Here is a 13,847-nt window from a genome sequence, read left to right on the forward strand (position 1 = left end):
GCTTCCTGATTTTAAAATACTTCCAATAAAAATGAACTTTTTAATCTTAAAATAGTTTGTTCCAGCTCGTGTTTACTGAAAAAGAAGTACTCAATGATCATAAGAAACATTATTAGCGCAAGAGTTCCAACAAGTCAAAAACACTGCCCTATTATCAATATCGAAATATTAAGTCCAATTAAAAAGAAACAAGAACGCCAATAACAGATTGTATGGGCATGGCAAAGCATTTCTTATGACTTGACAATGACTTGGCGCTGTCATTTTTCACAAACATACACACACACACACACACACACGCAGGCAGGCACGCACACACAAACACACATAGACACATTGGCACAAGTTGCAAGGAAGATCCAAAATGGCCACCAAGTAGGGAAGGGTACGTTGACCAAAAACTTCCCGGAGACAGACCAGCTATTATAACACACATCGCCATACACCAGAAGCTGCATCTGTTTCGACCTGTGAATAAGCAATCAACAAAACAGTTTTACCACTCCCTGCCCCATTATCGACCCCCTCTTTGGGGTTTCTCTTCCATTTTCATTTAAAAACATCAATATTTGACACATCACTCCTTTAAACATAAACCTCGTCCACTCACATGCCTTTCATTTCTTACTGTAATCCTGTTTGAAGATTTTAACACTGGTCTCGACCCCCTCCTCTCCCTTGCCTGCCTTCCATTCTTCTTCTGAAATCAACCTGCACTATCCATCATGTCTGTATTATTGCACCATTATTAATGCCACCAGCAGATCCCCTCAAGCTCATTATTCTATGCCCCACCCATAAATGACCTATCACCTGCTGACCATCTACTTGTCCACAAGAGAATAGATCGATAGTCACTGCTACACTCTGCCCCTCACAACAATATCTGACACTTTTCATACAAATCATTGCCTCCATGATTCAAATTTTTCCACCAGACCCTCTTAAGATTGCACGTCTCTTTCAACCTAAAGCTCCGTGTATCTTTAACCTCATTTTACAATGTGCTTGATTGAGCCTTCATTATGTCCTCCTGTCTATACAACTTGACCCCTTCTAAACACTGCCTTGGAACTACATGCAGGTTACACTCTATATTGACAGGATATATGGACCTTGGAATTCCTTATAGAATATCCTCTGCTCTTTCCTCAACGGCATTTAGTTCCATTACCGGAGAATCTTGCCACCAGAGGGACTACCTATCCCACAAGTCTCTTCAACCAGTGCCCCCCCCAGGAGGGAGGAGCAAGCCCGCACCTGAGCGTGCAAAAATGCGAGACTCCAGCGCGGCGCGGGACTCGAAGAATCTTGCTGCCAGAAGGACTCGGTGCGGAGGCGCGCGGGCGGTGCCCGGGCCAAGGGTAGGCCCGTCCTTGCCCGTCATCGCCTGGAAGACGCTGGACTGGGCCAGCCCAGGGCTCTTGGCCTTGCATGCTGATGCCAAGTAAGATCGTGTGAATAAAGCCTTCCAACATAGCCCCTTGGCTGGTTGAGTTGATTGATTGTCCTCATTTCAAATCTGAAGTCTGTGCTGGAACATTCTCATTGTGAAGGAAGCATTACTGTGTTGTTTCTACCTGTCATCCGTGGGCATCTGACTTGGGAAATAAGACATTATTTCTTTCAGGGGAGGAGTCTAAGAAGGAGATTACCTGAGCAGCGCAAGACTCTAAGTAATATTCTCCCTAAGTCTGAGTATGGGGAAAAGGAAAACTATGGATGGTAACAGTGGAGCTACGGGAGGGGGGATAGTGGTAGAGACAGCAAGGGGAAAAGGGTGAGGAAATCACTAAAGCCGAAACAAACAGCTAATAATTGTACCTTGGATAGAATAGATTTGCTGATTAGTGAATGCAAGGATATTTTATTTACGCTGGGTGGACGGCACGTACCCCCCATGATTGCAGGGGTACAGCGTGTACCCCTGCGTTCATGGGGTGTACGCGCCGTACCCGGGGGGGGGCGTTCCGTACCTGTTTCGGGGCAAACTCTGCTTTTACGGCTGTTTTCAGCTCCCGTAGGAAAAGGGTCGTACGGTGCGTACCCACAGGAATCGTACTTGGCGGGTCGGAAAAATCGTCCGCGAACCGTACAGATGTCACGTACAGCGGGTTCCGAGGAAGAGTCGTAAGGAGATTAGAGTCGTACGGTGTCTTGTACGACTCGTATGGAGTACGGCTCCTGGTACGGTTCGTACTTCGTCGTTCGTACGGGGACGCTTACGGGTACGAATCGTACGGGGAAAAACGCTCCGAACGGCAATTCGGAGCGCCTTTTTACCAGATCGGATCGGAATGGACCCCTAGGTGTAGGGACTCCGATAAATATTCGTAGGCATGATCATTGTATTGCACCCCCGGAAAGAGATCTACATCCGGCCCCAAAAATCTACATGGTTAATGTCCCCAAATATGATAACGTGAATTTAAAAGAAAGTGCAGATTGCCTCACAAATAAGGCAATCCATTGGATTCGCCGTGTCAGGGGATGGCGCTCTGTTATCCGAGAAGATATATTTGGAGCCCGTAGACTTTCTTCCCGGGTGAATCCCCTTGATTGCATTAAGTTAATACTAAGGGTCCATGATTTGGTTGAAAATGTGCTAGCCCTAGAGTTTTGTACATCTTCCCCAGATCATTCTCTAATACAGTTTAGACGTTCTCCACTTGTTTCTGGCCTGGGTTGCTCTGTGGGGCTAGGTGATCTCCCACTAGATGGTACTTCAAACCTAGATTTTGATGATTGAGTGTCAAAAGTAAGAAAGCTATACATTCTGGTACAGACTGTAGTAACATTGTCCATCAGCCCAGATAGCAGATAGATATATTGAGCACTATGCCCCCAGATAATTTTGGACTGCTACTTAAGGGAGCCACAGAACTAATTAACTATGGTAATTCACTGAGTATTACTCCCTCTGATGATAGTTTAGCAATACGTAAGGGAGCCATTGACATACCTAATGGATCGTCGAATATTGTGGCCCCTGTGTGCCCAGGTAAAATACCAATTACATGCTTAGCCCTGATATCATGGAATATAGCCGGAATAAGTTCTAAGATTAGTTCCCCTGAGTGGCAGTCATTTGTCGCCAAACACGTTGTGTGCCTGTTTCAGGAAACTTGGGCAATGGAACCATCGCATTGTGTAGGCTACTTGAATTATTATGTACCTGCGATAGCCGGCGGAAAAGGCAGGCCCTCAAGAGGCTTAATATTCTGGGTCCGCAAAGAAATTGATTTTGTGGTACAGGTTCTAGAGTCTAATAATAAGGATATACTAGCAATTAGATTGTTGTGGGGAGTGGGTATAAAGCTTGATGTGTATAACATCTATGCAAGGGGTACTAAGGGAAGGGAGTCTGAGGTACTAGTAGCCCTGGGCACACTTCTTGATCATCATTCTAGGGGTATAGATGTAATATTAGCGGGTGATTTTAACTTGACTTTTGAACCCCTTCTAAATGGGAACTCTAATTTTAAATACTCTGAAGATGAGCTATGGAGAACCCTGAAATTAGATTTAATCCCAGTAAAAAAGTGGACAGAAGCCGTAGTACAGATGTACTCACTCCCTCTGCATGGAGAAAGGTTTAAGGGCTACAAATGGCAGAACACAGTCAGACAGAGATGGTGCATGTACTTTTGATAATGGCTCTAGCTAAAGACACATTAATTTTGTAATAATTAATTGTCAGTTTGGGCACGCATTAAGGGATATGAGGGTAGTCGACCATATTGAGAGTGATCATAATCCATAATCTCTAGTCTTCGAAATAAGGGCAGAAAATGATACATCCCATTCCAATGGGGAACTGATAACCCTAGATTTAATTCCTACAAATAATATGAGGCGTTTGAAATGGATAAACCTGTCACTAAAGCCTGAAGTCCTAGATATGATCTCATTAGATGTAAATAATGCAATATTAGATCTGGAAGATCTTTTGATTAACAGGGCATCATCTGAGACGGTTAGCGGATTTCATGCGGAGTTCTTTAAACATCTTCGCACATATTTTTTTTAAATTGCTAAAAATAAGGGCACCGACTACAAGAAGGGAAGTAAATGGTTTAATAAGGAATGTAAGGAGACCTTGGGGAAAATTATAAAGGATGGCGATATGCCTAAGGTTCGGTGTGCTAGGCAGAAATACAAGAAAGCCCAGGAAGTGGCAAAGAAATCCTGGGATGATAATAGATGGCAGGATCTTAAAAGGGCCTGTGAAAATAAAAATCTAAAAGTATTCTGGGATGTAGTAAAATGGGGCAGAGATTTCTGCCCTGCAGAACCGATAAATTATGTAAGCCTAGACCAATGGGTAATGCATTTTCAATCCCAATATGAGTGCAGCATTGATGACGGGGAAATATTTTAGCTTCCAGATACTTATTATGATGGCTCGGCTTTTAGCAAAGCTGATGTTAACACTGCATTGGGTACCCTGCTGGGAGGCAAAGCATCAGGCCCTGATGGAATTCCAGCCGATATTTTCCTTTCCGACTAAACTAAATGGAGAAGTTATATCTTACTATTATGAATGAAATTGCTAAAGGTATGCCGGTTCCAGAGTCCTGGAAAGGGGCTGAGATAATTCCAATATTTAATAAGAGGGACAAGTCACATCCAGGGAACTACAGGCCCATAAGTTTAATTGATTCGTCCCAAAAGATCATGGGTCGCCTTGTACTAAATAAAATCCAGGCCTGGCTCAGTGAGCAGGACATTCTATCACCTCTTCAAGCAGGTTTTCGGTCGGGTATAAGTACCATTGATCAAACCTTTAGCTTCACTCATTTACTGGAAAATGGTGGTTCTGGAAAAGGCAGTTTGTATGCTGCCTTTGTAGATTTAAAGGCAGCTTTCGACCTCGTTTCCCATAAAAGACCGTGTATTGTACGATCTGAAGATGCCCCATGATTTTTTATCCCCTATAGCTAGACGTCACGAGGACACCTACACGAAAATCAGGTGGGGAAGCCAGGGTCAGGTTACCCTCTCATTCAGAGTGGATAGGGGGTAAGACAAGGTTGTGTTATGGCCCCAACTTTGTTTTTCATTTTTATAAATGGGGTTGTAAAATTTTTGAAAGATATCCCAATGGATGCTCCTAAATTGGCGGATGTAAGAATTCTAATTCTTATGTTCGCCGATGACACCCTTCTAATTGCAAAAACCCAGAGAGGCTTACAGCATATGTTAATAGTCTTTGAGGAATTTTGCCTTCTGCGGCGCCTAGAGAAAAATGTCTCTAAAACAAAATACATGACATTTGATCCCCATAGATCCTCAGGAGGAGCAATGCTGTTGAACAAGCGCCCCCTGGAGAAGGTGAAATATTTCACGTATTTAGGAGGTCACTAGACAGGATCATATGAATTGGGGTAAGCATCTGGACATGGCCACATTGAAACATCGTCAGTTAGCGGGTACCATATTAGCCGACGATAATGCATCCTTCACTAAACCAGTTAGTCCGGCCTGGACCATTTATAATATGAAAGTTGTCAGTGCAGTTTTATAACGGGCAGAGCTCTGGGGCTTTAAAAATCTTTCTAAACTGTCCATAGCGGAAAATAGCTTCCTACGGAAAATCGCTAACCTTCCACAAAGTACCTCAGTACAGCCATTACTTTGTGATTTAGATAGGAAGGCTTTGGCTGACAGTGCCAGTCTACGCCCCTTGTTGTACTGGCAGAGAATCTGGACATTTCCTAAGAGCTGAATGTTTTAAGAAAATTGCTTGGTTACAGCAGGTTAGATCTGTACTGGCAAACATTGGTATGGTGGCCCTATGGAAGAACCCTTAGAACTCCTGGTTCCCGTTGAGAGTGCAAATGAATGAAAGATACTGGGGATGGGTGGATTCCAACACTTTCAGGAATAGTGATCCCTCGACATTGACGTGCCAATTCCTCATGGTTAAACCAATACAAAAACTAGAGGCTTATTGGGATGCTATTACAAAGCCACACAATAGGAAGCTTTTGTTTCAATTGAGAGTGGGCACCTTACCCGTTAAATCTTTCACTGCAAGGTGGGCAGCAGCAGAAGATACTTTCTGCCCCAGTTGCCATGAAATTCCGGAGTCTTTGGCCCATTTGTTATTTGTGTGCCCTGCCTATACAGCCCCAAGGCGCAAATGGTTGGCCCCTATTTGTCGAGTTCTGGGCACCCGTAAATATGATGTGGCTCTTTGATTAATTTGCACTGAAACAGGGCTACCACTTCTCATTGCTGTAGCCAAATTTTTAGGTTGGGCATGGATTATAAAATCTAAAGCGTCTGTGGCACCATGACCAATGTACATTGTGTATTGTATCTTCTAATTTTGTATACATTTATATAGATAAGTTCACATGCGATTGTGGTACCCTAATGAATTTATATTGACCGTTGTACGCTTATTACCTGTATTGAGGGCTGGGTTTATATGAGCTGTATATGAATTTTAATATTGTTGGTTTTATAATCTTTTTTAATGGACTGTTTTTATACCTGAGGGATACATCTCATTTCATCAGTTTTTACTATTGGATATTCTTTGTGTATCGGATACTGAATTATGACAATTTGTCGAATAAAGCTTTGATGATGATGATGAGTTCCATTACCTCCTATGAATGTTCAAACAACTTCAAATCTCTTGGATTCCCGCCTGAATGTCAGTGTCTGCTCCTGGCTAGCGAGTATGGGAACATTTTCCCAAACTGATATCGTGACCCTTTAATCATTTAACATCACACTTGTCATTGTACCTAAACCCCTATCATTTAACCTTTTGGACCCCCTCGAACAAAAATATACCACATTTACTCTACCATCGATCACCCTCAGGAATGTATACTGTTATGCACTTGCACAATGATTCTCATGCACTCTCAGATTCTTTTGACCTAAAATCACTGTCTTATACTTTAATAATCTACACCCTTTTTAGACTTTTACACATTAATTAATTAAAAACACAGGAAATTCTATAATGTCAGGCTTCTTACTCCTTCCAACAACTACTACTGCTTGTTTCTCTGGTGACAACTCACAGACGTGATTGCCATCACAAATCTCCATAAATCACCCATGTCTCAAGATTCATTAAAATCATCCACCATCCACGAAGCCCATCTTTCTTTTTCCTAATACATATGGTCATATGGTCTACTACCCCTTTTGAAATGGAGGAGCACCGCACTGTCTTTCCTAAGTTTCCAGTCACAGTTGTTGACTAGTTCTTCCTCTACTTAGCTAACCAAATACACCTGGTGGGCCTTTTTTATCAGTTTGGCAGTCTGATGCATTGCCAGACTCACAGTGGCGGTGTGGCCACCGCCACACCGGTGGTCCGACCACCGGATTACAAGTAAGATGATCAGACAACCATGAGACCGCTGCTGCTGCCAGGGATCCCCAATCTCTGGTGGTGTGGCAGCAGTTTTGAGGCCGGAGTATGCTTGGCAGGGTTGCTGCAGCCCTGCCAAGCATACTATGAGTTGCCTCTCTGCCATGGTTTTCATCGTGATAAGCCCACCATGAAAACAGTGGCAGGGAGGAAATGGTCCCCTGTTTCCTCCGCACCAGCGGATGCATGCAGGGGGTCACATGGTGTGCCCCCACATCTGCAGTTCCTGCAGGGCATGAACTTGACAGTCCGGCACTGCAGGAACTTGCTTCGGCATTCCCATTGTGGTACCAATTTTATAGGCAACGGCTTGGGACTGCCAAAGAACGGCCCGCCAGGGAGAAAGAAATCAAGATCTGGCAGGACACAGGTTTGGCGGTGCGGGAGCGGGTGGTCCTGCTCCTGCACCACAAAACACATAATACAGCCCTGAGTGTTCAATGCTCCCTAGGTTTCATGCCCTCCTACATTCTGTTCGGTGTGTTCAGAGGTCTGGTGCATGAGTCTTATTTGTCTACCTAACCATCTTAGTATCACTGGCATCCTCTTCATTTATAGATTCTCTTGCCAATGCTTCATGTGTGATTTAATTAATTAGTGTTATAGGTAAAGGGTTAATAATGGGCATACTTTCGATCCTCCATATTGAAACCCAAACTAATTTGATATTATTCCCCTCTTCCACAGCACACCCATCCATCATTTCCACCATTTTAATCTAGACGAAAGGCAACCTTCTCTCTCCACAGCCATAATTATTTGGCCCAATTTGACAGTAATGTGTACCCTATATCTATCACAGCAACAACTTCAACCTCGATGATCTAATGTTTCTTAAACATTTGCAGAATCATCCACAACCTAACTGTACACTCTGTGAAGCCCTGGGTCAATTTCATCTGTCCTAAGTAAATGTAACTACAGCAAGCTTCTCTTTGATGGTGTCTGACATTACTCTGAGTCCTACGCCCCCACAAAGAAATATCTAACTTAATCACACAGACCCTATTTTACTCTAGAAAACTACTACTACTCTACACATCAAACAGTAACATTTGGCAACAGCAGGCCCTCTAAACATTCCAGGTCCCATTATTGTTTTTGCCTTGCCCACTCTCACTTCTGTCCATGTGCAAACCTTCCACCGCAGGTCACCCAACAACTCCCTCCCTTTACTCACCGAAGAAAGCCTGCTCCCCTCAAAACTCTCCTATGCCACATCTATGAGTCAGGTATATTCATTTTCACTGCACTGGAATTGTATTCCTGATGATAATGTGGTCATCACATCTCTTGATTGCAGAAGCTGCTGCTTATGACATGAGCAACCTACTTATTCACAGATCTATCCTCTTAAGGCTCCTCAATTGCATTTTGACCATAGACATTACATGTGACCAAGACCATGCTTGAAACCTGTTGTGCTGTTTGGTTTGTGGCACTGTTAGACCTGGCATCTTTTGGCCTGATTTCCCTGTCTTTTTGCTTCTGACCGCCTAGATTTGACTCTGTTTTTGCTGGTTTAGTGTCCTGGGCACTTTCTCATTGCTGCTCAGTGTTAAAGTGCAAGTGCTCCTATTGTAAATTAAATTATGGATTGGTGTTTCCATGAATGGCATATTTAATTTACTGGTAAGTTCCCAGTATAATGCACTGAGAGTGCCAGGGCCTGTAAATCAAATGCAGCTAGTGGGCTTGCAACACTAATTGCACCACCTACACAAGCAGCCTTTCAGAGGTTTCTCAAACCTGAAACTGCAGTGTCTGCGCGCAGTTTCCATCTGCCATGTCGACTTGGCAAGTGCACCCACTTGCCAAGCCCTAACCTTCCCTCTTATTACATGTGAGTCACCCCTAAGGTAGGCCAAAAGTGCCCCTATCGGTTGGGTGCAGTGTATGTGAAAGGTAGGACATGTCCTGGTGTGTGTGACATGTCCTGAAAGTGAACTGCAATGTAATTCGTTTTTCACTGTTGAAAGGCTATCTGTCCTATAGGATAGAATGGGAAATACTCTGTAACATTTTACAAGTTTATCTTCCCATTGAGACAAGATAGAAAAATGGAGTATAGTATGCCTGAACTCAGAAGGTAAAAATGCATCTTTTAGTAAAGATGATTTTTATATTCTGTGTTTGAAAATACCACTTTTAGAAAGTAGGTATTTTCTTGCTTAGCCATCCTATTTGCCTCTGCTGGGTTGTGTATTGACTATCTGGCTTTGGAGTGACAGGGGCTGGGGATGTGCATTCAATCCAGGCAGCCACTGGGAGGGTTGAGGTGAGTTCTGCCTTTTCTGGATGAGTCAAGGCTGGGCTGAATAGACCTGGGCTGTATTTAGAGTAGTGGGAGGAAATTTACTTGCACCTGAATAGGCCTGGTCTGCATTGAACCATGCTATCTCCACCTCCTGCCGGGAAGCTGGACCAGACAGGACCACAATGGTTTGGACTAAGCACAAACAATCTCTGCCCAAGAGAACAAAGAGAAATGCAGTATAAATATTGGGGCCCAGATCCTAGAATTCTAGAATTCGCTAGGATCAAGAAACCTGCCAAGAACAGCTGGAAGAACTGCAGGAGGAGTTCTGCCCCTTTGCTGTGTTGTTGCTTTGCTGGGTTGGCCTGCAGCTGCTGCTTCTGCCATGGGCAGTGAAAGGACTGGACAGAACTTTCTTCACTTGTTGCTGAGTATCTTCAAGGGCTTGAAATAGAGCTTGCCTCCTGTTCACAAAGTCTCAGGGACAGCAAAGACTTCACTTACTTCTGGAACCGCCTCTGGAACCATGGGTTTCAGATGCCACGGAGGGGGATGGCAGCCAACACTGTCACCAACTCTGCTGCAGGCTCTGTGTCTTGAATGCACTGCAGAGGGCACTACCGCACTTTGCACTGCAACCCTGGTCTCACCAGTGGCAACGACGGCCAGCGTCACTGAGCCGCTGCTTGCACCGCAACCTGTGGGCACTGTACTCCGCACCGCCTCATTTCACTCCACCATCCTGGACTTAACAACAACGTCGCTGCCCGCTGACCTCAACACCTGTAACCAGACTGTGGTTTGGGGGCACCGCACGTATGTCTCACGATGCACCGCCCCATTCCACGATGCACAGCCCCATCCCACACCTCGTCTGGGCCGACTGACTCCAGCTCCAATCAACCATGCGCTGTCGCTTGCACGGTGACCTGTCAGTGCCACAACAAGCACCGTCTCATTCCCCACCCCAGCCCTGGTCTCACTGATGCCGCTGGATGACCGTCACTGAGTCGCTGTTTGCACCGCGACTTTAAAGCACCGCACACCGCAGTGCTACGCTTCACATCGCAATCAGGACTGTTACCACGACCAGCCTACATCGACATGGTCAGCTGGAACCAAAGGTACTGTTTATTAGTCTGTTAACACTACCGCAGGTCTGCACAGATGCGGTCGGCAGGAAGTGTTGGATTCTGCTGTTTTCAGTACTGCAGTAGCCAAGTTCGGAGTTACCGGCTTCAAGGAACTGAATTTTAGAGTTATGCTTACAAAGTGCATATTTCTGATTACTGTATGTTGGTCTTTTATCATTTTGATCTTATTTGCACAGATAAATATTGGTTATTTTTGTAAAACTGGTGTGCTGTCCTTTTGTAGTGTTTTCACTGTATTACTGTTGGTTATGTGCAAATGCTTTATACACTTCCTCTCAGATAAGCCTGACTGCTAATGCCAAGCTACCAAAGGGGTTGCCATAGGGGCTGGAACCATATCAACCAACTATGCCTCATGGTCAAGCAGCCAGTCAATCTACTTTGGTATAGTGCAGCACTGTCACCCCTAGGGTTATCTGGGCGCTAAGGGTGCCATGTCTTCATCGAAAAGCCATGTCTTGAGTTTCTTTCTGAAGTGCGCCTGGGAGAGTCCTGTCCGGAGATGGAGGGGCAGGTAATTCCAGGTCTTGATGGTGATGTAGGAGAAGGAATGGCCTGCTGTGGCTGTGACTGATGCAGCAGTGTGTGTGAGGCCCAGTGAGGTGGCGTGCTGGTGGGCAGATGGTAGTTCGCTCGGTGATTAATGTAGGACAGTCCTTGATTGTGTAGGGTTTAGTATGCATGTGTGAGATCTTGAACTGGTATCTCTTCTAGATGAGGATACAGTGGAGGGTTTCAAAGGTGGGGGTGATGTGGGTCCATTTGAGGAGTTCCATGATGATTCTAGCTTCAGAGTTCTGTATGATCTGGAGTCTTCTGAGGAGCTGGGTGGAGATTCCAGCTTAGAGGGTGTTGCCGTAGTCGAGGCGGCTGGTGACAAGGGCCTGCATGACAGTCTTTCTGGTGTTGATAGGGATCCATCTGAAGATTCTGCAGAACATGCAAAGGGTGTGGAAGCATGTGGCGGCAACTGTATTGACTTATCATTTGTGGTCAGTTGGTTGTCGAAGATGATGCCATGGTTAAGTACATGGTTTGTTGGTGAGGATGTTGGTCTGAGTTCTGCTGGCTACCAGCTGTGGTCCCATATGGCAGTGTTCTTCCTTAAGATCAGTGCATGTGTATTGTCAAAGTGGAGTATGAGGTGATTGTGCCGCATCCATTTGAATTTTTCGCTGTGACATTGCAGAATATGGTTTAGGTGTTGGCGGGGTCCTCAGTGAGCAAAAGGATTAGTGGAATGTCGTCTGCGTTGGAGAATATGTTGAGTCCGTGGGATCTGCTGACATCTACTAGGGGGGTCATGTCGATATAGAACAGGGTGGGACAGAGAGATGATCCTTAGGGTACGGTGCATATGATGTTCATGGGTGTGAAGATGAAGGTAGGCATTCTGATACTCTGTGTGCATCCTGTAAGGAAAGTGGTGATCCACCTGAGTGCGCTTTGATGTATGCCAATGTTGTGGAGTCTAACAATGAGGGTGTAGTGTGAGACGAGACGGTGTTGAAAGCAGCAGAGAGGTCGAGGAGGATCAGGGCATCCGTTTCTCCATGGTTGAGGTGAGTTTTGATGTCAACTGTGGCAGAAATCAGCCGGTTCTCTGTGCTGTGGTTGGCCCGGAATCCTTATTCCGAAGAGTCGATTAAGTGGCTTTGTTTAAGGTATACGGTGAGCTGTTGGTTGATGACTTTCTCGAGTACTTTGGCGCGGTAGGGGAGCTGGAAGATCTGTTTGTAATTTTTGAGGATTCTGGGGTTTGACCTCTGAGTGTTTCCACCTGTCTGGGAAAGTTGTTGTGGAGATGGAGGTGTTGAGGATGCTGGTGAGTTCTGTGCTGATTGGGTTGGTTCCGGGATTGAAGAGGTGGTGGGGGCAGGTGCAGAGGGAGCACCGGAGTGGATAGACAACATGGTGGCTGTGGTGGGCTGAGTGGTAAGCGGAGACCAGGTGGTGATCGTTCAGCTGTTCTTCGCTGGTTGCTTGGGGTTGTTAAAGACTGAGAGTGTTGATTCGGGGGTCGAAGTTGTTGTAGATGGTGACAATCTCACTGTGGAAGTAGCCTGAGAGGGTGTCACAAAGAACTTGGAAGGGATGGATGGTGTTCTATGTGGCTGCCGGGTTGGAGAGTTCCTTGACTGTTTTGAAGAGTTCCTTTGTTTGGTTGGCCATGGTGTTGATGCAGGCTGTGATGACTGCTCTCTTGACTTTCTTTATCCGCAGGTGGTAGTTGCTGAGGGCTGCTTTGTGAGCGAGTGTGTCTGAGGGGTCCTTAGTGACATGCAATCGCTTTTTACATTGGTAGCAATTGCGCTTCATGGTTTTAAGCTCTGGGGTGTACCAGCTGGCATGTTTTGATGCTTTATTGGCTTTTGCAGGTTTCAGCGGGATAACGAGGTTGGCTCATTTGGTGATCTATGCGGTAAAGTTCTGGATAGCCTGGTCAAGGCCTGCTGAAGTTTTGGGATGTGTGATGCTGAAGGCCTGTGTCCATTGAGTGTCGGCTACCTTTCCCCAGCTGCGGAGCTTCGTACTATGATGCTTGGCAATGGTATACTGGGTGTCGGAAATGGTGAAGTGAATGATGACGTGGTTGGTCCAGGTGAGATCTGTGACGTGGGCGAATTTGATTCTGTCAGTGGAGGTAAAGATGGCTTTGAGTGTGTGTCTTGCTTTGTGCGTGGTAATGGTGACCAGTTGAGTGAGTCCAATGTTATTCATCTTTTCCAGGAAGATGGTGGAGTTGGTGTTGTTGGGGTCGTCAGTTTGGGAAGTGAGATCACCGTGTAGGATGTAGTGGTGGGAGTCAATGGCTAGGGTGATGATGAGGTTGGATATAGTGCCGCACAAGGCTGGTCGGGGCCCCTGGGGATCTTGCATGAGTGTGCCTCTTTTTGTGGTCTTACAGGCACATGCATCATTGTTGGCTTTTGCGATTTCTTAATTGCGATTTTTAAGGAATCACAATTAAGAAATCGCAAAAGCCTATGCATGAAGAAATCGCTGAAAAATCTGCGATTTCTAAACATTCCTT

General features: G+C 45.3%; 1 protein-coding gene across 1 annotated transcript in view; it reads right to left on the reverse strand.

Annotated features, from left to right (window-relative positions):
- Positions 1–13,847, reverse strand: part of SCGN (secretagogin, EF-hand calcium binding protein) — a 504,919-nt gene that overhangs the window by 370,362 nt on the left and 120,710 nt on the right. The window lies entirely within an intron of this gene.

Source organism: Lissotriton helveticus, chromosome 4_1 (assembly GCF_964261635.1).
Source record: "Lissotriton helveticus chromosome 4_1, aLisHel1.1, whole genome shotgun sequence".
Taxonomy (NCBI): Eukaryota; Metazoa; Chordata; class Amphibia; order Caudata; family Salamandridae; genus Lissotriton; species Lissotriton helveticus.